We start from the raw sequence: 27,489 nt of genomic DNA, 5'->3' as shown, positions 1-27,489 counted from the left end.
TGGAGTTGATAGTGAAAAGCAAAAAAAGGTCTTGGTTATATTTAAGGAAAGTTGTTTTTGAAAGCTGTTGTCGGAAGGGTCCATAGTTCTTTTATTTCGAAAAATTTTGGGAAACCCTGACTTAAATAATAACAGTTTTAAAACCTTAAAGCAGTAATTATAAAAATGTTATTTTTAAATATATTAAATAGTTTTAAACATTTATTACTAGTTAGTCGGCATTTCTTTAAGTTACCAATTTAACTTAGATTTAATTTCTAAATAGTTTAGACAAAAGTGCTGAGGTGTTTTGGTATAAATGTTTGTAAAATTTTATGAAGTATTTTAACAGTTAGACTTTACAAGAATATTATGTTGTATACGTTATAGGTGAGTTATGTTTATTATTATTTATTATTATTTCACTACATCCCTCTTAAAAATATTCCGAATTGAGTTTAAAGATCAAAACAAAACATTGGTTAGATTTGCTTACCTATAAAGATTGCAGCTCAGACTTATTAAGAAGAACAGGCCCAATGAAAACTGTATGAGAGGTAAAAAATGCAGTTTTAGAGTTTTAACTTAAAATTGTTTCACATGTAGAAATTATTACAAAAACACCCTATGTAAAAACTAAGACGGTTTAACGAAAGTTCGACGGAGGGACTTCTAATTTTTTTTATAAAATAATTAATTAAACATAAGCAATATATTTTACTGTAAATTTTAAAATGCCTCCAATAAACTTTCTTCAAACACTCATAAACCTTACACGGGGTTCTTTTTTAATAGTTGCAACCTGTAAAACAATTTAAAGCTAAAAACTAAAAGGTCGCATTTTTTTATCTTTTGTACAGTCTACCTTGGACTTAGGTTTTAATATCGGTCTGGCTGGCAAGGTTTAGAGGTAAGACTGTCCAATCAAAAATTTTATGATCTTTGGGCACAATTTGTATCTTTTTAGGAAGTACCAAAACTAAAACTTTTAACATACCCCCTATATATACACACTTAAACAAGTTTTAAAATATGACTTAAGCATGAAAAACTAATAATAATTTTAAAAGACTTCTTGATATATTATAAACATAGGTTTAACACTTATGCTAATATAGTTCCAATATACATTAGCAGAAAGCTACCGAAAGTAGATATTAAAAATTGAAACTAGCAGTAGGAAAAGTTAGTAAAGATTTATAACTTTATACGTTGTATAATTTAATCTAACAAAGCAACGAAACAGGATAGTTCCAACTTTTAAAAAAAGTTAAGACTAGTTATTAATTTATTTGTTTAGATATCAGTTAAATTTTATTTGAATAACTATAAATAATTTTGTTAACTAAATACCAGCTTAATGATTATAAAACGTTTTATGTTTTCCTGTTTTTATAATGTATACTGATGTTCATATTTTTAATATATAGAGAAGATGAACTAACCATTTTTTTCAATAAAACTAATACAAATGACTACTAAAATCACCAGACTTGGAGTATTCAATTTCATATTCACAGTTTTGAGATCCTAAACCCTGAAAATATAGTTATGTGTTAAATAATAATTACTAGTAAGCTAACATTACTTGATCGCTCTCGTTAATTAGAACTTATTTTTAACCTTAGTTTATATTTAACCTGACGAAATTTGCAATGAGGAATAAGAACGCTACATGCGGTACAAGTGTGACCACACCAACAGGAACCTTCACGTACCACCAGAAGAAGGTGAATGCGTGCCAGGCGAAGCTGGAATGCCTGAAGAAGGGCCGAATATTGGCGCCAATTACCAATTGGGCCGACCTCGATGCACTAATAAGCATTGCTAGAATCGATGACCCTTCGTGTAAACTTCACTTTGATTATAAAAAGTATCACGTAGGCCTCGATGTAACCAAGTGTTGTAACAAGATATACCGTTTTTTTACAAACGATGTTATTTGGAACGAGAGTATGCATGGTGATTTGTATAAATGGGTGGGTAGTGAAAAGAAAGATATTAACGTTGCTTCATTTTCTCCCTACTTTAGAAAGCTGTTCATTGTCGATCGGGTAAAAAAAGCTGTCAAGAGAGATTTTATTTGTTTACAACCAAACACATCTAGTCAGGCAGCAGAGTCTCTCGTAGTAAAAGATATCGTTCAGAACCAAATCTTAATTATTTTGTTTGCTTGTGGAGCTTTTATGGTAGCTTTTACTGGTATTGTGCTTATTTTGAATACAACAAAGAAAGAGAATTTAAAAAATAAAGAAATTATGAAACTAAAAATTGAAATTCAAGACTTCAAACACTACAAAGAAGAGTATAAAAAGATGCTTAAAAAATTGTCACTTGAATAAAAACATGCTTACTAAATTCTAATCAAGGTTTTAATTGGAATTTTTTTCTCCTAACGTTAGCTATGATGACTTTTTATTCTGTTTTACAAACGAGGACTTATCAGTGTAATTGAAAACATCAGTTTAAATATTTTATCATGAAACTGATGAGTACTTCTATTTGCTTTAGTAATAGTTTTTCTGCTAATTGGTTCGTTTTTATTTTTGTGTGGTTCAAACTTCACTTTTACTTGAAATAAGTGTTACTAACACATATATATTTCAAAAAATTATTTTACGTTGAAGAAACTTAAATTTCTATATTCGATAAACTTAATTTATGTCTATACCACTAATTGTTTTCTGAAATATATTTTCACAATTTAACTAACTACGTGCTATCATTGTGTAAAGTCTTTGGTAAAGAACTTTTGTTCTTGCTTTTCTCGATATGCTTTAATTTAACCTTAAAAAAAGACCATTTAAATAACAAAGTAGCAATATTCAAATATTCAATCTAAATTTTGATTGGGAAGCATTTGTAAGCTATAACAAATAACAAATGAAATGAAAGAATTAGTAGTATAAGTTTTAATATTTGAATCATTTTATCAAAAACTTGAAAAACATAAGTCAGATAAAATATATGATAGAATTATTTGATTATTTACTAACTATTTTAGACTTATTTAAACGCGTTCAGCAAATACCGTTCAAAGCAATAGTTTTACTTAAAGGAATCTCCAGTTTTTATAGCAATAGTTTTACTCAAGGGAATCTCCTTTCTATAGAGAAATAATATGCTCGAGGAATTCTCCTTACTACAGAGCGAGAGTTTTACTTCAGGGAATCTACCTTCTGTACGAGAATAGTTTTTCTCTAGGGAATTTACCTATTTTATGATAGTTGTCTATGTTCTACTTTAGTCATAGTTAAGCTTCAACTTCCGCGGTTAACCGACAATAAAATTTAAGCACGTTTTATAATCTTAATGAAAGTTTTATTTTGTAATACAACCCAATATGTTATAACCTACAACTAAGTCAAAGTCAATAGTATTTTACATTAATTAAACATCTTAGTGAACTGAAAATTTTTTATACTGTCTAATACATTATTTAACATATTTTGTTAGTTTAATAACATTATCTAATTGTAGTAAAAAGAAACATTAACAAACCTTTAACAGAACATTTACGTTTTGCAGTTGTAGGAAAACAAATTAAATTCTGACCGAGCTGTTTGTAAAAACTCTTAAATCAAATACTTTTTTTTATTTTATTGCCTGGGCGGTTAACATTTAAGATAAAGTTTTTACTGTAATATACTATTGTTTAATAGGAAATAAAAATACATTAGAGTAGGGGTCCGGCCCGCAGGGTGAAAATAACCGGCCCCCGACCGTTTATTTAATTTCAATAGGATCCCGCCCGCAAATGAAAATGATCGGCCCGCGAGCAAATTTACAGGCCCGCAAAGGGTCAATATTACAGTTTTTTTATAAAACTTTGTATCATATTTTTACAAAACAAAACTGAAAGAATTTGACTTCAAAAACATTCTAAAAAATTACTTCATAAATTAATGTGTACTAATAAATACACTATTTTGACCTAATATTTTGTTGTTGTTCTAACTTAGATAAAATATTATTTTGTAAAATTACCCAAAGCAAAGTGTTTTTTAAGTACGATATTTAACATATGTACCTTTGTCAATTACAATGTCAATTCTGTTTATAGAAGTTATTTAAATATCTGATATGTCTTAATCTACATCCTAAGTTGTCAGACTTGAGAAAGTTATTTTAATTTGAATAATTTAAAAAAGTGATCAACTGTATCCATAAAATTAGATTCTTGCAGGATCCGAAATTTTTATTTATATTAGAATCCGACCGGATCCGTATCTCGACTTCAAATTAGTTTCCAACCGGATTCGGATCTAAAAAGTCATTATTCGGCTGGATCCGGATACTGGATCCGGTAAATCACTAATTCGAAATGCTCTGGCCCGCAAAAGGCTAAATTTTTCCGGATCCGGCCCGTTGATTGAAAAACGTTGCCCACCCCTACATTAGAGTCTAGTTAAAATTTTATCAAGTATAGTTTAGATTACTTTTTAAATTACATTTCTGATACTACTGCGGTTGATATTTTTTTCTTAAACTAGATGTAAATTCTTTCTTTTTATTTTACGCAGCTTCTTATAGTATCTTTGAAAAGGATCAAAAAATATATCACATAAATCAAGTAAATTTTAAGCTGTCATTGGTAAAAAGAGTAAATTGCAACGAATAAGTTTCTAGTTTGAAAAAATAAAAGTTTTCTGTATTATAGGTTAAATACTCAAAAAAAATTATATAAATTGATGTGTCGACAAATAATTATTAAATAAAAAATAATGAGCTAAAACTTAAAACCAATTTTAAAAATTTATTTTATCTTTAAGTATTTTATGAACTTTTCTAACATATATTTATTAATTAAAAAGTTTTGCAATTTTTCGTTTAACATAAATGGTTATTAAGTTTGACTTTTTAGAACTAATTTGAAGCAAACTAACAAAGCTTTTAATCACTCTATTACTTTAAAAAAAAAAAAAAAACTATAAATAAATTTTCTTTTTTTAAAAATAAAAATCTCTACCTTAAATTATAGCTTTACTGAAAAACGAAATAACAAACTATATATCTTAAACAACTTTGAAAAACTTTTATTTTGATTAAAATCTAGCTGCTTTAGTGTATAGAATAGTTGCTAATCTTTCTTACTTTTTTAATCTGAATAAGAATATTTCACTTAAAAACTCTTAAATTTACTGAAAACAACGAAAAAAGTAAATACAATAGAATTTCGTTAATAATGCGGTACTGTACTTACATGGTTTATCACTTGATATTTTTCTATATTTTTAAATCTACATTTTATAGTAAATTGTATAGTTTGTTTCGTTTAATCATTTTTTACAAATAAGTTTTTACTCGAAGCAAAAAGAATAAAGTTCTAATTCAAATATTCATAAAGTTGCTGTACAATTTTTATATAGAATTAATATTTCAGTTTTACTTAAGTTAGTTACTAAAGTTAAATTATTTAAATTATAGTAAAGTAAACAAATAAATAACAAAATTCCTTTTAATAAATTTTTAAGGCTTACTTATATAGCATAACATTTAAGTTTAAAGTTAATTTTCATTTAATGAAAAAATAAACAAGATTAATAATTTTAAAATAAGAAAGCACACTTTAATCATGCTTAAGAGCAAATTAAAAAACAAATAATTAAAAATACAACGAAATATAGCATAAAATTCAGAAAACCTTGATGTTAAAGAACGTACCGAAAAATACTTGTGAGTTCATTAAGGTTCAAAAAAGCACTTGAATTATTTTAATATTTCTTTTTAATGCTAAAGTAGTATAAAATGGTAAAGTACCGTTACAAATAACAAAATCAATGGCAGTGAAAATCTTTAAAAGCGCCTAAAATATTCAAAAAAAAAAGTTTTCAGTTCTTTGTAGCACTTATCTGAAGTTGTAATACGAACACATCGAATCAATATATTCTAAAACAGTACTGTAGCAGTATTAATATTGTTCCTTAAATTATTTATTATGATTAAGCTTATTTTTTTTATACATTGAATTTTTATAACTCGTACTTATCATGTAATTATTTAGCATCTTATTTTATACCAAACAAGTAGATCCTGTAAATATCTTAATTTAACATTATCTATGAAAGTTTTAAAATCCGTTTGTGAAACAGTTCTTAAATTTTTAAAACAACTTAAACTCTTAAAACCAAACAAATTTGATATTTTTTTTTGTGTTTTATATATATATTTTTTTATTATATATATTTAATCATGATTTGTCTGTTGTTTGATTGATTTTTTTAGCTTTTTATAAAAATAAATAAACAACAAACACTTTCAATTTTTGTGACTAATCATTTTGAACTTAACAAATTTTACTAAAAAGTAAGTTGAGTTAAAAAAAACAAGTTTTCTACAAGTTTTTAAGTCGAAATTTTTTCTATATTTTATTAAGCTGTGATATTTTGCAGCTTTTGTCTTGAAAATTATTTTTTCAATTTTCTGAATTCTGATAAAATTATAACATCTTAAATAATATAATAAATGCAGTGTTTAAATAATCCCATATATTTACAGATAAATGTCAGTTTAGTTCGATCAAACTTACACTTTACATAATGCAGTAAATAAGTAAGTTAAAGGTCGATATGTCTGCTAGGTGAAGGTTAAACTGTTGTGAAATTGTTAACTTAATTATGCATTTCAAAGATAATTATAGATTTGCATTTCAAATGAAATTTTAATATTTTTTTTTATTTTAACCGATGTTTTTTGCATTTTGAAATTAACAATTTAATGTTTTGTTTTTTTTTAATAAAAGTTTTGTTTTAATCAAAAACTTTTACATCTTTGTCATTGCGAAACAAATAGATTCGTTTTATTTTTTAATATAAGTTATAAAAAGCTACTGGAAGGTATAAACACTATTTCAAATTAAAGTTGTTTTTTACATTTAAAGAGTATTCATTCTAATAAGTGCTTGAAATTTAAGTTTATCTGTTTCTAACTAAAATACAATATAAAAATATTACAGTAAGTAGCATTTACTATCATGGATTTAGTAAAGTTATTTTAAAAACTGTTCTAAATTTAAACTAATATTGTCTACAAAACAGTAGTGTTAGTTTAATATTACTGAACAGTTATTACAAAAAATTACAGATTTTAGTTAGCTACTGTTTTTTTTAATTTCTTCTTATATCAAACTATATCAAAGTAATGTGAATTGTGTTTCAAAATGTTTATTGTTCTACTTTAATCTCTTCTTATACTATAATGTTACAACAAATTTTACATTAATAGTTGTAATGACTACAGAGTATTTAAGGTAGTTTTTCTTAATAAACTGATACTAGGTAAAGTTTGATGAAATTAGTAAATATTTGATTAAAAAACTGATTTTGAGTAACTTTTAAAAGTAAAAAAAAATAGTTTGTTTTAAGTAAATCATTAGTTTAAAAGCAATATTAGTAAGTATAATGGTAGTTTTAATATAAATTTTGCAGTCTTTTTTTAATTTGCTTAGCACTTTTATAACATTATTTAAAAAAGAGTAAAAAATTATACCTGTTGATTTTAAGTCTTAGAACTTTTGAGTTACTTACTGAGTAAATGCAAGTTCATGCATAAGAATAATATAACCGCATAAGTACAATAAGGCATTAATAAGTCTTGATTTTCTTTCAACTTTAGCTTTCATTAAACAAATTTTTTTCAGTTTAATCCTTTTTCGAAGTGTTATTATTTGTTACTTTATTTTAAGTAAACAAACAGTAAAAGTCGCAATTTTTTTTATTTTTAGGTGCATCACCTTTTGTACATATTTTGATGAGTTTTTTTTTATCCAAGTTAATTTTTTTTAGTAATCTATTGAGCTTAAAGTTTTGCTTAAATCATTATTCTGTAAATAAATAAAAAAATAGAATTTATTCCTAGAAAGTGTATTAAAAAAGTTTAATCAGTTAGTTGAAACAAAATTATTTTTAAAGGTTTTAAAATAGTACTACTTTTAGTACTTTTAGTTAGTTTACGAAAAACTTGTTATTGTCAATTTACTTTTTTTTCTCTCCTAATGAACCTTTTTCTCTTACCACTTATCAATGGTTCTCGAAATTAACTACACATTGCTATTTTAAAAGAGAATACCTTTCTGTGGTTAGCTTCTTATAGTTTTCAACCATAACGCTTGCTCAGTAGTAAACTCAGCGTTGAAACTTTTATACAAACATTTAACTAAAGCTAATAGAAAAGCTTAAAGATGACATACAACAAAATGAAATAAGAAGTAAAATTTACTTATTATCAAACTAATATTGTTTTCATTTGTAATACGGGTCTTATAAGTATTTAATCAGTTTAAAATAAAGTTTTCAACTTTTCATTAAATTTTATTAAAAAAGCATATAGTATAATAAGCTATTCATATAGTAGACAAGCAAATTGTTTTGTATTAAATCAGTTTAAACTATTAAAAAATAAATTTGCTAAATAATAGTATATAGATTTTGATTATAAAACAAGACATTATATATTAATTAAAAACATTTATCTAAAATCAATGATTACAGCAATATTATGGTTTTAAAATTTTATAGAACTAGAAGCATACCATCTCAAAATTTTTTTAGTTATTGTGTACAATAACAACATAAAAACACTCAAAGACTATTCACTCAGTAAATAACAAAATATTATTTTTTTAAGTGAAACAGGGGTTTGATGTTTTAATTGAAAGTGTTCTAAACATTTATCTCAAGTAAAATAAAACAGTTACAGGTACATAAATGGTTAAAAGGCACATAAAAAGTGGTTTATTGTTATTATCCTTATTTATGATAATTTTTAAACTTTTGTTCATCTTCTTTAATAAGAGTATTGAGTTCTAATTTTAAATTTTCAAACTTGGTTTCGAACTCTAATATGTTAGGACGCTCACTAGCTTTATTACTAAGCCTATCGTATAACAAACAAATCTAAAAAATAGTATCGTTAAGCTTTTACTTATTATTTACAAAACGTTTCATTGTACGCATGAATAAAAGTTTTTGTTTTATTTTTATTCAATGTCATCTTTGTTTATTTTAAGTTTTTTTTAGATTTCGTAAAATTAAACCAAAATTTTAATAAAACTACAAAGCAAACATAAACTAACCATCAACCAAATTTCTATTTCTCCTACTAACTGCAGAAGTTCGATTGGAATTGCATCTCTTTGCGGGCTATTTACATTTAGAAAATTTGCAACTTTGTTGTTGTATACCGAGTCAGGTATTTGTTGTTTTGATTTGATATATCCGAAAAACATTTGAAGCATAATTTTTGACAGGTTTAAAATATATACTGGTTTGGTAAAACGTTCATTCTATAAATAAGTTAAACAATGTTTTATGTTTGTTTTATAATTTTATCTATTTCTTTGTTCAAAAATAGAGTGATAAAACCAAACAAATTTAGTTACGATTTTAAATCAGTAACTATTAAGTTTTACAATACTCTTATTGCAATTAGTTGTAAGTTGACTAACTACATTCGATGGTAGAAAATTAATTTAATTATAACACATAAATAAATGATTTCTATGTTTTGTTAGACCACACAGTTAGATGCAATTTGTATTATATCGATGAAGAGTATAACAAGTGAGTATGTTTATAACCTAAAAACTTTGTATGTAAATTTAGACAGATCAATTAACCTTTATTCACATTGTAGCTGATTCTAAACTTCGTTTATTTATATTTATTTTAGTATAACTAAAAACTACTTTTAACGTACTTAAAAAAAACTAAACTTACAAAATTAACAATATAATTTCAAAAATAAAGACTTCTTCAATTGTATTATAGGTTTTAAACTAAATACTACTAGTTATTACATTTTTTTGCATAACGATTATAATTCATAAAATAAAAATAAATAAATAAAAATGTATATACTCTAGATTCTAAGTACAAATAATTTTTTAATACTTGTAATGCAGTTTAAAAATACCTTAAACTATTTTATATTTAATATCAAATATGGTAATAGTCTGCTTTCGTTACAAAACTAATATTTTATAATTTCTAAAAACATGATAAATTTTATAAACCGTTAAATTTTGTAAGTACTTATATATAAAAAAAAACTTTCTAAAAGCTTTAAATGTAAGAAAGTAAAACTTATTGTTATCTACTGTTATGTTTCAAAAGCACAATTTTCTAAATAAAAAAATACCATGTAAAAAGTAAAATTAAAAAAGAAATCAGTTTGAGTCTGTTAAATAAAATAAAAAATCAAAACTAAAACAAACAAAGTTTTTATCTATAGTAATAAATTTTTATTTAAAAGCTATATGAAAAATAAATGTATATAAAACAAAAACTTTTTTGAAATAAATAGTAATTAAACACGAAAAATTTCACCGAGATGAACAATATACTTTTGATCTGAAATTTTTGGTTTGTAAACTTAAATACTTAAATTAGCAATTTTATTGGCCATTACAGTCTTGTTTATGAAATTATGACTTTAATTAGTCTGTGTTTTGAATGATGTTTATTATTTTGTATTTCTAGTCTAGTGCATCAATAACTAGATATCATATAATCTACAATAACTGTTTTTTTAAACTATGAAATTAAAAATATTTAAAATCTTTACTTTTAAATTAAATTTTTTAAATTCAGAAATCTAAAAGATATTTTTTTATTAGTTGTTTAATATTTTCTGTATATAAGTATGTGCTTTAATTTAGTATTAATAAAGTTTTACTTTTATACTTACAATTTGAATTTTATTTTGTACTATATACCGAATAACTTAATGCTTATTTTTATTTTATTAGTTAAACTTCTACCTAAAATTTTATTAATTACAGCTTTACTTTTAAGCTTTTGGTACAAATCAATATACAAAAATAATTTTCAATGCTATGAGAATTTTAAAGTTAATAAATATTACTAAATACAGTTTGTGTTAAACTTAAAAAACAACTATTTAACATTTAAAATTCTCGAAACTTTGTTAAGCTTTAACATTTTTCAGCTTTTGTTTCGAAATTAATTTTACACTTTCCAGAACCCTGATAAAATTTCAACAGCTTAAACAAAATAGTAAATGTATTGTTCAAACAACTTCATATAATTACAGATAAGTGTTGACTTAATTGGATCAAACTTACTTTTTACAAAATGCTGTAAAAAAGTAGGTTAAATGTCTACTAAGTGTTTACTACGTGAAGATTAAATTGTTTTGAAATTGGTAACTTTTTTATTTGTTTCAAACGTCATTAAAGATCTGCATTTCAAATTAAATTTTTTTAATTTGCCTTATTTATTAACCGGTAATTTATTCTATTCAAAATTAACAATTTAATGTTCATTTTATAATCCATTTTAATTATTTTTTTGTTTTAGATAAAAATAAACGTAGTGTATTTTGTCATTGCAGAAAAATTAGATTTGTTTTTTTTTTGTTTTGTTTTGTAAATATAAATTATAAAAAGCTACTGCTTTTATAATAAATAAATAAATAAATAAATAAAGACTATGTCATATGAAATTTTCTGTTCATATTTAAAGCTTAATTATTATAACAGATATCTACTTAAAATATATGTTTATCTGTTTCTATCTATTTTACAATATAAAAATATTATAAAAAGTATCATTTATTTTTATAGATTTAGTAAAGTTATTTTAAACACTGCTCTAAATGTAAACTAATATTGTCTTTTAAACAGTAATGTTAGTTTAATCTTGTTACACAGTGATCACAATAAATAGCAAATTTATGTTAGCTACTGTTTTTGATTAACTTCTTATATCAAACTATTTCAAAGCAATGTGAATTGGGTTTGAAAATGTTTATTGTTCTACTTTTATCTCTTCTATCGTTATAATGTCTTAAACATTTTTACATTATTAGTTCTAATATATACAGAGTATTTAAGGCATTTTTCAATTGATTCAATTAATAAGTAAAGTTTGATGATATTAGTAAAATGCTTGGTTGAAAAACAGTTTGTAAGTATTTTTTGAAGGTTATAAAACTAGTTTGTTTTAAGTGAATCATTAGTTTGAAAGAAATATTGAGAAGTAAAATTGATAGTTTTAATACTAATTGTTATTGAACGCAGTATTTTTTAAACTTACTTAGCATTTTTATAACAGTAGTTCAAAAGAGTATAAAATTCTATCTTTTGATGTAATTTCTTACAATTTTAGAGTCACTCATTAAGTAAGTACAAGTTAATTTTTATAAAAATATAGGTGTATAAGTATGATTAAGCATTAATAAATCCTTTTTTCATTTTAGCTTTCATTACAACATACATTTTTCAGTTTAATCCTTTTTCTAAGTGTTATCATTAGTTGATATATTTTAAGTAAATATCGAAATAATTTGTAGAAATTTAAACTTTTAGGTGCACCATCTTAAACTGTGTTTTAGCTTGTATTCGTAAGTTGATGAGTTCAAAGTTTTACTCTAATGATTTAGTATCTAAGGTAAAAAAAAATATTTATTTTTAGAAAGTTTTCTAAAAAAAAGTTTGTTTTAATCAGTTAGTTTAAAACAAAGTAGTAGTTTAAAAGTTTTTTAAATTTTATTACTTGTTAAATTATTTTGATAGACTGAATGTACGTAAATCTTATTATTGCTATTTTTTCTCTCCTACAGAAGCTTTTTTCTTTTACCGCTCGTTAAATGTTCTCGAAATGTACTATACGTTACAGTTTTAAAAGAGAAAGATTTTCTTTGGTTAGCTGCTAATGGTTTTTTATTATTAAGCTTACTCAGTAGCTACACTGCACGTTAAATACAAATTTTAAACTAAACTTAGTAAAAAAGTTTAATAATAATGATAAAAAAGTACAAAGTAAACTAAATAGTAAAACTTCATTTTAATTTTAATCTGTTTATAATATAACTTTTTACTATTTACAAACTTGAAAATTAAACTTTTATTCTGTTGTTAAATTATTGATTGTTTTTAAACTTTCTCCTTGTCTTTTCTAAATTTTTAGACTCACTAATTTAAAAATTTTGTAAACTATTTTGATTATTTGAAAGCTTGATATAGATACCTTATTAAATTTATTAAAATAATAATTAAAGTTTTAATGTACTAAATAAAGCAAAACTTACTTCTTTTACTTTAAAGTTTATTTTATGTAGTCCTAAAGTTAAATAAAATAGAAAGCTTTTAATAACAAAAAAAAAGTTTAAAATTTTTAGTTGCGCTTAACACAAAATATCGCTTTATTTTTTTTCATCTTATATTTCTCCAAAAACAATTATTTTTACTTTGAAACCTCTCAAAAACTTACTTCGTTTTAAAGCTTAATTTTTTATTTCTATGGATAGTTTTCTTTAATTTAAGGACATTATAGTTACTCGGTATTTAATTAAGCAAAATAGTTTTAAAATATATTTTAATAAAACATAGTAAAAAAGTTTTTTATTACTTTAAAAATAAAGTTAAGCAAAAAATATTATTGAATATAACTTAAGTTCACATTGTTACTACTTATACGTACTTTATTAGTATGAATTTCTTTGAAAATACAAAATATATTAATGTAATTTTATACATTTATAAAAAAACAAACTAAGCAGCAAATTTTATAAAGTAATAAATAAAATGTATTATAGTTTCATTTGCAAAGTAAAAAAGTTTTTAAAAATGTTAGCCAAAAATTATTGCTAATGCTTAAATTGTAAATACAAACATTATTTTACACATAAAAGCTGTTTAAAACCTGGAGTACTAAGAAAAATTAAGTTAGACGTTATTTTATAAGTTTAAAAATACATTAATATATCATTAACAGTTTTTTTTTAGTTTTTTTTTAACAACTAATCACGCAATAACAATTAAAACAAATAACAATTACTAATTAAAATAAAAACTCAATATAATCAAAAGTCAAATGTATTAATATAAATGTTTGTAAAAAAATGTCATAAGCACGTATCTAAACAAAACAAAAACATTAAAAATTAATAAACGGTTTTACAACTTCTAATGTAAAATTAAGCTTATTTACAAAGTAACAATTACCCATCGAGTTTTATTGTTACTGAAAGCTATTTTCAAGTTTGTTATGATCTTCTTCAATGAGTGTTTTTAGCTCTACTTGTAGCATTTCATATCTTTTTTCAAATTCTTTTATGTCTGGCCTCTCACTTGGTTTCTCGCTACAACCTTCCATTATCAGAATCATCTAAAAAACATTTTATTTGATTAAAAGAAAGTTTTAACAACAGCGAAAAGAAGACTAGGGTGTGAATTTTTTTTTACTGTAACTTTGAATCGGTTTTTTTTTAATGAAAACTTAAATTTACTTCGGAAACTTTGGATTTTAAGCATAACTTTGATAATAAACCACAAAAATATAAACTAACAGTCAACCAAATTTCAACACCTTCCACTATATGTAGTAACTCTTTCGGGACTTTTTGCCAAAACAGCCCCTCTCCTTCCAACAGTTCTTTCTGCCTAGCACAATAATCAGGGTCAGCAATGGAAAACTTTATCTTGACGTAATTCAAGAATACGTCAAAGATAAGTTTTGACAGTAAGTATAAGTCGTTTTGTTTGAAGGAATTCTCGGACTACAAAATAATTGAGGTTAGTGTTTTACTTAAAAACACACACTTAATTTATTTTTTAAATAGAATATCTCCAGCTATTTATTTTAAAAAATCACTGTATTAACAAAAGGTTCCAATGAATAATATATTAATTTTTTTTACTTACTGAATTCATCTGAATGTTTTTATTTCTAAGTGTTTTAGTCAACTTTTTCTTAGAATCTGTTTGCATTTTGTTTTCATCGATTGTCTTTAACGTATTGAATTTTATTTTTCTTTCTAAAATTACTTATGTTAAGATTTTGCAAAATCTAAGATTTTAGTTAAAAAATAACACTATATTATTTTCAAAAATTTCATATACTGAAAAAGTCTAATTAACTAAAAAATAAATTCATATAATTACTTTTTGTTTTTCTGAAGCTAATGAGAATAAAGTTGGAATTCCTTAACGGGTTTTTCCTAATTTTCAAATTAATGTTGTTCACATTGAGTTTTGTTCCCAAAATTACAAGTTTATTGTGGCATTTTTTAACTTTTTTGATTATCTGTAATAAAAAATAACATACTTTTACTTTTTAGTTTTACATTGCATTTGAAAAATGTAGTCTAATAGATAAAAATTTGTGAATTTTCGATAGAGTATTTTCAACTATAAAATTAATTTGATTATTAACATTTTTTTTACAGACTAAAGTGTTTATCTACGTCTTCTACTCTCATATTAATTTCAAAAACTACGGTATATTGTTTTATTATCTAAATTCACAAAATGTTGCAAAAAAAAAATAAATAAAAAAATTCTGACCTGATAAACGATATGATAAGATAGTAAAAAGTTTTCATTCTTCATAACGAAATCATTCAATGTCATTGTGGTGTAATCTGAAGTAGAAGCTGTTAAAAACAAAAATGTTTTTTTTCTGTATAATTCTTACACAATTCAATGTGATTTTAAATAACACAAATGGTAATGTTCTAGAATATAAACATAAATTATTTTTCATTTCATTTATACACCATAAGTCACTTATATATACTGTTTTATAGTTTTCTGTCACTTTATTTTAAAATTTACTTACGTTTATCAGTGTTGACGAAGTATTTAGACTTTATTTGATTTTTAACATTTCCTTGTTTAACTTGTTGTGGGCCTGAGTTGAAAGTTGATGTACTAGGTAAATCGTCTTTCACTAAAAATTTGTCAGTCATATTGTTTAGAAAAGCCACGTTTTCTAAATTACCAAAAACTGTTTCTTCATTATCTTTTATAAAAGTTTTTCTTTCTTCATCAGTTGCCTGTAACAAAATGAAAAGTTTTCAAAAATTTTATTTTTAAAATCTAAATAAACCAAAACAGTGGTAAAACAAATATATGTTAATATTTTACTTACCGTTTCAAATCTATTTGTAGTTTTATGCCTTCTATAGAGGTATGTCAGAACAGCAATTAGTGTAGAAAGGGCTATCACACTTACCACATAAATAACAAAAACATTGCTTTTTGAGTCCGTAACTTTTCTACTACACAAACTTAACTGTTTCTGTAGCAAAATTTTTGGTTTGCACGAAATTTCGATGTAATTTTTGATGTTGAGGTCGTAATAAAACCAGCAGCTTTTTTGCAAACATTTTTCTTCGCATTTATTCTTATTTGGTAAAACTTCTATGCTTTCAATGTTTTTTTTAGTTGCTATGCTTTTGATACACTTAGAAACATTTAACATTTCACGTGGTCCAATGTACGAAAGGTAGGAATTTTCCGGACAATTTTTTCCATGACCACCCTCGGTATAAGTTAAAAATACATTTTTGTCCCCAACTCGTGTGTTACAATATTCCAGTTTTATTTCTTGTGCTGTATTATTTTGTTGAAAATTGTTTAATAATTATTTAAATGATAATATCATTATAAATTTATAAACAATTTTATTTCGTTTTATCAGCTTAACTAGCAAAATAAACATAAAAAATGTTAGTTTTGAAACTTAATTTTAGAAATATCACCATTAAAAATGTTTATTTTCTACTAAAAAATACAAAAATTTAAAAATAGTTTTTGTTTTTATTAGTAATACTCGTCAGTTAAACTTATATCAATTAAAATATATATTTGTTGGTTTTATTTATTTCCAATACTCTTCAAAACTTTTAAAGATATTTTATAATAATTTTAATTAATTTTTAGCTTATATTAAGTGACAGGTTAAATGTTTGTAAAACATAGAACAAAAATTGTAGCATTTTAAATGTTATGTTTATTTTTGTACTATACTACAAAAAACTTGATGTTAAATTTAAATATATTATAATACTACAAAAAAAAACTAGCTTTTAGCATTAGAACAAAGTATGTGTAACACTATTAGAAAGATGATACATTTTGTGATTCTGTCCATTCTGAGTCTCCTATGCTTCCGAGTTCTGAAAAAAAATAAAACTAATAGAAACTAATGTAGCATCTAGTCTTTAAGATTACCTTAAATATAAACTTAAAAACGCTTTATACAGTATTTATAGCATTTTTCTATTTCAGCATTATTATTTTAACTCATCGGAAAATTTGCAATGAGGTATAAGAATCCTACATGTGGTACCAGTGTAACGACACCAACTGGAACCTTCACTTATTACAGCAAAGAGGTCACTCCATGCCAGGCCAAGGTAGAATGTGCAAGACGGGGCCAGATACTGGCTCCTATTACAAACGCACGGGATAGGGACGCTCTTAGGAGCATCGCAAAGATTGAGGACCCCTCGTGTAAATTTCATTGGGGTTATAGAAAGTACCACATAGGTCTCGATGTGAAGAAATGCGGAAACAGAATACATCGAATTTTTAGCAATAATATTGTTTGGAACAAGACTTTACATGGTGATTTGTATAGGTGGCATGGTAACAAGTCTGAAGACACAAACCGAGCAACTTATACTCCTTACTTCAAAAAACTTTATGTCGTAGAAGACTATAATATGGACGATAAACGAAGGTTCATATGTTTAAAACCAAACACAAATAGCTCAACAGCAGACTCTATTATTGAAAAGGGAGTTATGAACAATCCAAGCTCTAACATTTTGAATGTCTGGGGAGCTATTATGGTAGCTCTTGTTGGAGTTATGCTTATGCTAAGTTCAAAGTATAAAGAGAAGGTAAAAAACAAAGAAATAGTAAAGCTTAAGAATGAGATTAATTCACTCAAAAGTGAAAAGGGTTACTATAAAGAAGAATATGAAAAAATGCTACAAAAGATGTCAACTTAAATAAATTTCTGCAAAAGTATTTTCTTTTACAAAAGTATTTATTCATACAATTTTTAGATGTTTTTTTTCCGGTTTTAGGCTTGCGCTTGAACAAAACTAGCGGTTCATAATTTAAACTATTTCTCAAGCATAAATTATTTCCGTTTATTTATTAACAACAATATACATTTAAAAATACTTATTATTTTTACACTTTGGCTAAAGATATAATTTACTTTATTTGGCTTAAAAATGAATATTTTATTTATATATTTACAAAAATTTTTTTTTTCAATAACAATTCAAATTTACCATGCATTAAAGTCTTTATTTATGTTCTATTTACAACCTTTTTAAGTAGTTTAATAAAGAGGAATTTTTTTTTACAGTTATCTAAACAATAAACTAATATTTTATGTAGTTGCTCATAAAAAGTTTAGTCTTATAAGTTTTTTTCTTAGTAATAAAAATAACTTATATTATATAGCGATATAGTTATAGTAGTACCAGTAACAGAAGTATTGTTTGGAAAATTTATTGTAGTTCACTATAAATAAAAAAAAATACATAGAAATACAGCAAGTAATAGTTTCAATATTTAATAATGTTTTTTTACAGATAACAAATAAGTAAAAATCAAGTCAAAACTAAGTATAAAAGTTAGTAAGGAAATATCAGATATATTTTTTTGTGTAAACGCGTTCAGCTAAGTTTGTTAAAAGCGATATTTTTACTCAAGGGAATTTACCTTTTCAGAAAAACTTTATATACTGTTTTTACCAATAAATACGAATTTATATTTTAAAAGCTTCTTTGTAATCTATGAAATAGAGCAGCTTTTAGATGTTAAATAAACTTCAATTTCCGTGGTTAACCAGCAAATCAAAACTTAAACACGTTTTACAAAATAAACAAAACAAATCTAGTTTTTATACATGATGGTAAAAATTATGATCTATCACTAATTCAAATGTAATTTACATACATTAAGATCTTTAATACTTTAACAAAACCTGATAAACTGTGTACTTTTTGATATATACTGTGAAACTCATTTCTTTTTCGTAATAACATTACTTAAAAATATTTTAAAAATACATTAACAAACCTTTAAAAGAACGTATAAATTTGACAGTTGTTGGAAAATTCCAAGCTATGACCAGTCTATATTTCAGAGATTTTCAATTAATTATTTTAGGTTGTTTTATTACCTAAAACAATAAAAAAAGATAAAGTGTGTAATTGTAGCTCAAAAAATCTATATTTAAGTATAGCTAAATTATCTTTTTATCGTATGTTTGAAACATTTCTGAAGTAACTGCAGTTGTTATAACTTAACAAAACAATTTTACAAGTTTAGTATAAAATTCAATTTTTGTTTTTAGTATGAACTTATTATAGTCTAGTTTTGTTTGATAGACACAAGTAAAAAATATTTTATTTTAATCTTAAGCTTCCGATTTTGAAATTAATAAGTTTAAAAAAACAAGTTTCAAATTAAACCAAAAAGATATCTTTATGGTAGGTGAAAAGCTCAAAAAATTAATTAAAATTGTGTTACAACAAATATTAATTTAAGGAAGATTAAAAAGTAACCTAAAAATTAAAACAAAGTTATAAAAATTATTTTATCTTAAAAAGTTTTTAAAAGGTTTTCTAACTTATTTTGTTTTTAATAAATTGTTATGCAAATTTTCGTAAAAATGTAGCTATCTTTAACTTTTGAAAAAAAATTACACTAAACATACTATCAAAGGTTTTAGTCAATCTAAAATTTACAAAAAAAAATACTAAGTGATAGATTTTTATTTTTGCTGAAGATAAATATCTCTATTCTAACTAACAACTACACTAAAAACTAAATTAAACAAAATCTAATCTGTTAATAACTTTAATAAATTTGAAATTAGAATTTAGTTGCTGTAGTGTATTGTAAGTTGCTATTAGTTTTTAGTTTGTTAAAACTTAATACGGATAGAAAAAAGAAATAAAAAATAAGTTTACTGAAAAAAGCGAAAAAAGTCAGTCAAAACGCAAGGAATTTGAATTAAAAATTAAGTCTGGTGTACAGACAAATTACATGAAAAACAGATATTTTATTCACCTTTAACCTAATTTTATAGTTGTGAAATATTTCAAAGCTGTGCTTTAAAATCTTTAAAAAAATATAAATTGATGATTGTTATAAACTAACAAAGTTTTTAGTTACTTCAGTAAGAGTAAAGTTTAAAGTTAAGTTTTTAAGTTTTGTAGTTATCATAGTTTGTAAGTTAGTTTTAAGGTTAGTAGCGTTTCTAAGGATGATCAAGTTAAAGACACTAAAACTTACTTTAGATTTGTGATTTTTTAATATGCAGTACTTTTTGACACTAAATACTTTTACATTTGATATCTTCAAAAAAATGATAGTTGCAGAATGAAACTAGAGCAAAGGTCGTATTAGTTGAAAAATGTTTTGAATATTTGATTAGTACTTTTAAATACATAGTCAGACATAATTTTGAATTGCAGAAGTAAAACACTTTATAGGTTTTAAAAAATTTTTAAGTTATTACAATATGAAAGATCAAAATAGTCAATTCGTAAAAAAAGAAATTTCAATTCTATGTTTAAATGAAACTTTACTATAATACTTTAATTAATTTTGAAAATTTTACATATAAAAAATGACTAACAGCACCAAAAAAATTACAAAAACTTATTACTTAACTACCTATACACTTTATAAAAACCATTCAAAAATAATTTTGGCTTAAAATTAATAAATTTTATCCAACTGAATAAAAAACTACTAATGATAATTCATTGAGTATAAATTAAATAATTTTTATTTTTAAACAAGCTATTTAGGCAAATAATTATTACTTAAAAAAGGAAATTAATAAATGTCTAAAACTTAAATATGTTGATCTAAAGCTTTCCTATATTTTTCTATATTTATCATAATTAAGTTCTCCGACTTTAGTTTTGACTGTTAAGTTTTAGATGCAGCAGTCTTACAAAAAATTTTGTTTGTGTTTTATTGGATAAAAAACACGATTAGTATTTTTAAATTAAAAAAGCACACTTTTAACGTGATTAATAGTATATTTGTATTAAAAAACACTTAATTAAAAGTAGCACGAAAAATAATATGAAATTGTGAAAACCTTGATGTTAAAGAACGTACCGAAAACAAACTTTTGAGTTCATTACGTTTCAAAAAAGCACTTGATTTATTTTAATGTTTCTCTTTAATGCTACCGTAGTATTAAATGGTAAAGTACCGTTACAAATAACAAAAATCAATGGCAGTGAAAATGCTTAAAAGTGCTTAAAAATATACAAAAAAAAAGTTTTCAGATCTTTGTAGCACTTATCTGAAATTGTAATACGAACACGTCGAATCAATATATTCTGAAACAGTACTGTAGCAGTATTTGTATTGTTCCTGAAACTTTTTATTATGATTAAATTTATTTTTTATTATACATCGAATTTTTATAACTCTTACTTATCATGTAATTATTTAGCATCTTATTCTATACGAAACAAGTAGGTCCTCTAAATGGGTGGGTGTCACTTTTGCACGAGCGTCACTTTTGCACGAGCGTCACTTTTGCACGAAGGGACACTTTTGCACGACTGTCACTTTTGCACGAAGGGTCACTTTTGCACGAGGGGACACTTTTGCACGGCGACTCTTTTGCACGAGCGTCACTTTAGCACGAGGGGACACTTTTGCACGGCGTCACTTTTGCACGCAGGGTCACTTTTGCACGAGGGGACACTTTTGCACGGCGTCACTTTTGCACGAGCGTCACTTTATCACGAGGGGACACTTTTGCACGGCGTCACTTTTGCACGGAGGGTCACTTTTGCACGAGGTGACACTTTTGCACGGCGACTCTTTTGCACGGAGGGTCACTTTTGCACGAAGGGACACTTTTGCACGGCGTCACTTTTGCACGCAGGGTCATTTTTGCACGGCGTAATTTTTGCATGAGGAGACACTTCTGCACGGCGACATTTCTTACGGCAGCATTGTTGCACAACGGTACTTTTGCACAACGTCACATTTTTACGATGAAGATTTTGCCCAGCGACATTTTGGCACAATGATTTTTTCGCACGGAACATCAATTTTTCATTTTGGTAAAAAGTTCTTTAGCTAGTACCAAATTTTTAACATACATATATTAAAGGCAAAAAATGAAAGATTTAAAATCTTAAACAGTAAAAGTTAATGTTAGAAACAAACTAAGGAAAGATAAAATAAAATTATTTCTAAAAAATTCATACCAGGGACAAAAAAAAATAATTAATTTAGAAACTAGGATAAAAAATACTTTGAGTGTAAGTAAGTTGTTCTAGTTTATTTTGAACTTTAATATATTAGTCAACAACTATGTCATATTATATTTTTTACTACACAGTTATAAGTTTATTGTCCATATGATGGACCTAGGCATCAAAACCTAGACCACTTAAACTGAAAGAAACATAATAAAAAAATTAATACAAGAAGTTTATTTATTAAAACAAAGATAAAAACATAGTTTGATATAAAACTTATAGGTTAACATAAAAAGCAAAATGTTAAGCACAAACTTATATTTATTTACGCTTTGATGTAGAACGATGAACGTCAAATTTTTAAACGCATTGATTAACAACAAAAATAAAAACCTAACGTTGCAAGGACATTAAAAATAGACTGGCTAGATGAGTAACCATTGAATACATTGAAAAAGGACTTATTATTAATAGAGTAAAGGTGCTGCTAATATAATAAATTGAACTAAAAACTAAGCTTAATCTTAAAATTAAATCAACGGTTGATAAAAATTACTTATTAATTTTACTAACACAAATATAATTCTGATAAAAAAAGTTTTAACTTCAATCGAAATTCTTAAAAATTTTTGCAAGAAATTAATTTATTTGTAAGTTTGTTCCATATTTCAACTGACCAATAAAAAAAAATCTGCCAAGCCTCATTATTGAAATGTTGCAGCGGTTGAAGACTAATATGGTATATTTTCTTTTAACATAAGTTCAAACTTCCAAATGTTACTTTCTCTTTGGCTTATCATGATCTTGCAAAGTTATAATGCTGAAATAATCTAAGTTCAAATCATTTTATTGCTCTTTTTATTCTCACGCTAAATTAAAAAATAGACTGAAAAATAAACGTCAAGTAAAATCTGAAATACCTTTACAATTCAAAAATTAACTAAATCTTTTGTTTTATTTTAACAATCATTTAAAATTAAAATAAATTTTAACCATTTGTTTAACAACTATATATTGCTAATTTTAACATCAAGAGAATATAAATAAAAAATAATACTCAAGATTCGTGTTTCAAAGCCTTACTAAATTAAGGTTATCTTTCTTTTTAAAATTTAACGAGAAACAGATAATTTTTATTTAAATTATTCAAAATTCTTTGTTATTCATCTAGTTTATTTTGATTAAGATTATAAATATGAATAAATGAATTGTGGTACGTAATTATATTGTTCTCCGTAAAACTTAAGATAAAAACTTTTATTTAAGAAATTTATTTAAGCACTGACGAGGTATTAGACCGAAACTTAGTTTGTAAAATAAATTTTTGCAACAATAATTTTATAAAAACTTTACATTAAAATTTCATTAAAAAACTACAACATTTTATTGATTCAAAACAATTTGCGTTTAAAAGCGAATATTATTTAAATTGACAAAAAAAAAATCTATTTATATTTTTATTTGAGAAAATAAAAATTAAAAGCGTGCAAAAGTGAAGTTCCGTTCAAAATTGACTGATTATTTAAAATTTTGCAGTTCATAAGTATACCCGTGAAATAATAACGCCGTGCGAAAGTGACGCTTTGCAAAAATGTCGTCATGCAAATGTAACGTCGTGCAAAAGTTTTGACGTGTAAAAATGTCGCTGTGCAAAAGTGACGACCGTGCAAAAGTGTCCTTCGTGCAAAAGTGACCCTGCGTGCAAAAGTGACGCCGTGCAAAAGTGTCACCTCGTGCTAAAGTGACCCTGCGTGCAAAAGTGACGCTCGTGTAAAAGAGTCGCCGTGCAAAAGGGTCCCCTCGTGCAAAAGTGACCCTGCGTGCAAAAGTGACGCCGTGCAAAAGTGTCCCCTCGTGCTAAAGTGTCGCTCGTGAAAAAGAGTCGCCGTGCAAAAGTGTCCCCTCGTGCAAAAGTGACCCTTCGTGCAAAAGTGACGCTCGTGCAAAAGTGTCCCCTCGTGCAAAAGTGTCTTCGTGCAAAAGTGACGCTCGTGCAAAAGTGACCCGTTCCCCCTCTAAATATCTTAAACTAACACAATCTATGAAGATATTAAAATCCGTTTGTGAAACAGCTCTTAAACTTTTAAAACATATTAAACTCTTAAAACCAAAAAACTTTGATATTTATTTATTATACATAATTTTTTTATGTATATATTTGATTATGATTTGTCTGTTGTTAAACTGATTTTTTTAGCTTTTTATGAAAATAAACAAACATTAAACACTTTAAATTTTTGCGAGCAGTCATTTTGAACTTAATAGATCTTACTAAAAAAAAAGTTGAGTTTTTAAAAAACAGGTTTTTTACAAGTTTTAAACATAAAATTTTTTTTATATTTTTTTAAACTGTGATATTTTACAGCTTGAAAAACTTTTATTTAAATTTCCTGAAATCTGATAAAATTATAACATCTTAAATAATATAATAAATGCAGTGTTCAAATATACCCATATATTTACAGATAAATGTTAGTTTAATTCGATCAAACTTACACTTTACATAATGCAGTAAATAAGTAGGTTAAATGTCGATATGTCTGCTACGTGAAGATTAAATTGTTGTGAAATTGATAACTTAATTATGTGTTTTAAACGTAATTAAAGATTTGCATTTCAAATGAAATTTTAATAGTTTTTATTTTTTAAAAACCGGTATATTTTGCATTTTGAAACTAACAATTTAATTTTTTGTATTTTTTTAATAAAAATTTTGTTTTAAACAAAAACTTATATATCTTTGTCATTACGGAACAAATAGATTTGTTTTTTTTTTCGTAAATATAAATATCAAAAAGCAATCGAATGTATAAAACCTATTTTAAAAGAAAGTTGTAATTCACAATTAAAGAGTATTTATTCTAATAAGTACTTGAATTTAAGTTTATTTGTTTCTGACTACAATACAATATAAAAATATTATAGTAAGTAGCATTTACTATCATGAATTTAGTACACTTATTTTAAACAATGTTCTAAATTTAAACTAATATTGTCTACTAAACAGTAGTGTTAGTTTAATATTGCTACACAGTGATCACAATAAATGGCAAGATTAAGTAAGCTACTGTTTTGATTAACTTCTAATATCAAACAATATCAAAGTAATGTGAATTGTGTTTGAAAACGTTTGTTGTTCTACTTTAATCTCTTCTTATACCATAATGATATTACTAATTTTACATTAATAGTTGTAATGACTACAGAGTATTTAAGGTGTTTTTTTTAATAAACTAATACTAGTTAAAGTTTGATGAAATTAGTATGATGTTTGATTGAAAAACAGATTTTGAGTAACTTTTAAAGGTAAAGAAAAATAGTTTGTTTTAATAAAATCATTAGCTTAAAAGCAATATTAGTAAGTATATTGGTAGTTTTAATAAAAATTTTGCAGTCTTTTTTTAATTTACTAAGCATTTTTATAACATTATTTAAAAAAGAGTATAAAATTGTACCTGTTGATTTTAACTCTTAGAAGTTTTGAGTTACTTACTGAGTAAATGCAAGTTCATGCACATAAATAATATAACCGTATAAGTACAATTAGGCATTAATAATTCTTGATTTTCTTTCAACTTTAGCTTTCATAAAATCAATTTTTTTCTGTTTAATCCTTTTTCGAAGTGTTATTATTTGTTACTTTATTCTAAGTAAACAAACAATAAAAGTCATAATATTTTTTATTTTTAGGTGCATCACCTTTTGTACATATTTTGATAAGTTTTTTTATCCCAGTTAATTTTTTTAGTAATCTATTGAGTTTAAAGTTTTGCTTAAATCATTATTCTGTAAATAAATAAAAAAATTTAATTTGTTCCTAGAAAGTGTATAAAAAAGTTTAATCAGTTAGTTGAAACAAAAGTAGTTTTAAAGGTTTTAAATAGTACTACTTATTAAAAATTTTTGACATGTCAAATGTACGAAAATTTGTTATTGTCAATTTACTTTTTTTTTTTCTCTCCTAATAAACCTTTCTCTCTTACCACTTACCAATGATTCTCAAAATCAACTAAAAATTACTTTTTTAAAGAGAACATCTTTCTGTAGTTAGCTTCTTATAGTTTTCAACCATAACGCTTGCTCAGTAGTAAACTCAGCGTTGAAACTTTAATACAAACATTTAACTAAAGCTAATAGAAAAGCTTAAAGATGACATACAATAAAATGAAATAATTAGTAAGACTTTATTTATTATCAAACTAATATTGTTTTCATTTGTAAAGAGGTATAGGTCTTATAAATGTTAAATTAGTTTAAAATAAAGTATTCAACTTTCCATTAAGTTTCATTTAAAAAGCAAAAAAAAAAAGTTCATATAGCAGACAAGCAAATTGTATTATATTAAATCAGTTTAAAGTATTGAATAATAAATTTGCTAAATAATAGTATATACATATTGATCATGAAACAAAACAATATATATTAAATAAAGACAGTATCTACAACCAATGAATACAGCTATATTATGGTTTTAAAAGTTTATAGAACTAAAAGCATATCATCTCAAAATTTTCTTTGAGTTTTAATGTACAATTACAACATAAAAACACTCAAAGACTATTCACTTAGTAAATAACAAAATATAATTTTCTAAGTGAAAAAGTGGTTTGATGTTTTAATTTAAAGTGTTCTAAACATTTATCTCAAGTAAAACAAAACATTTATAGGTACATAAATGGTTAAAAGGCACATAAAAAGTGGTTTATTGTTATTATCCTTATTTATGATAATATTTAATTTTTGTTCATCTTCTTTAATAAAAGTATTGAGTTCTAACTTCAAATTTTCAAACTTGGTTTCGAACTCTAAAATGTTAGGACGCTCGCTAGCTTTATCACTTAGCCCATCGTATAACAAACAAATCTAAAAATTAGTATCGTTAAGCTTTTACTTATTATTTACATAACGTTTCATTATACGCATGAATAAAATTTTAGTTTTAATTTTATTCAATGTCATCTTAGTTTATTTTAAGTTTTTTTTAGACTTCGTAAAATTAAACCAATTTTTAATAAAACTATAAAGCAAACATAAACTAACCGTCAACCAAATTTCTATTCCTTCCACTAATTGCAGAAGTTCAATTGGAATTGCATCTCTTTGCAGGCTATTTACATTTAGAAAGTTTGCAACTTTGTTGTTATATACAGAGTCAGGTATTTGTTGTTTTGATTTGACATATCCAAAAAACATTTGAAGCATAATTTTTGACAGGTTAAAAATATCTACCGCTTTGGTAAAACTTTCATTCTATAAATAAGTTACACAAAGTGTTATGTTTGGTTTACAATTTTATCTATTTCTTTGTTCAAAAATAGAGTGATAAAACCAAACATATTTAGTTACGATTTTGAATCAGTAACTATTAAGTTTTACAATACCTATATTGCAATTTGTTTTAAATTGACTAACCACTTTCGATGGTAAATATTTGTGTTTGATGTTTTTATTTGTCGTTTTTATTTCATTTTCATGTATTGTATCCATTGTGTT

The sequence above is a fragment of the Thalia democratica genome, chromosome 3 (assembly GCF_965202585.1).
Source record: "Thalia democratica chromosome 3, ktThaDemo2.hap1.1, whole genome shotgun sequence".
Lineage (NCBI taxonomy): Eukaryota > Metazoa > Chordata > Thaliacea > Salpida > Salpidae > Thalia > Thalia democratica.
Note: the sequence above shows the minus strand (reverse complement) of the source record.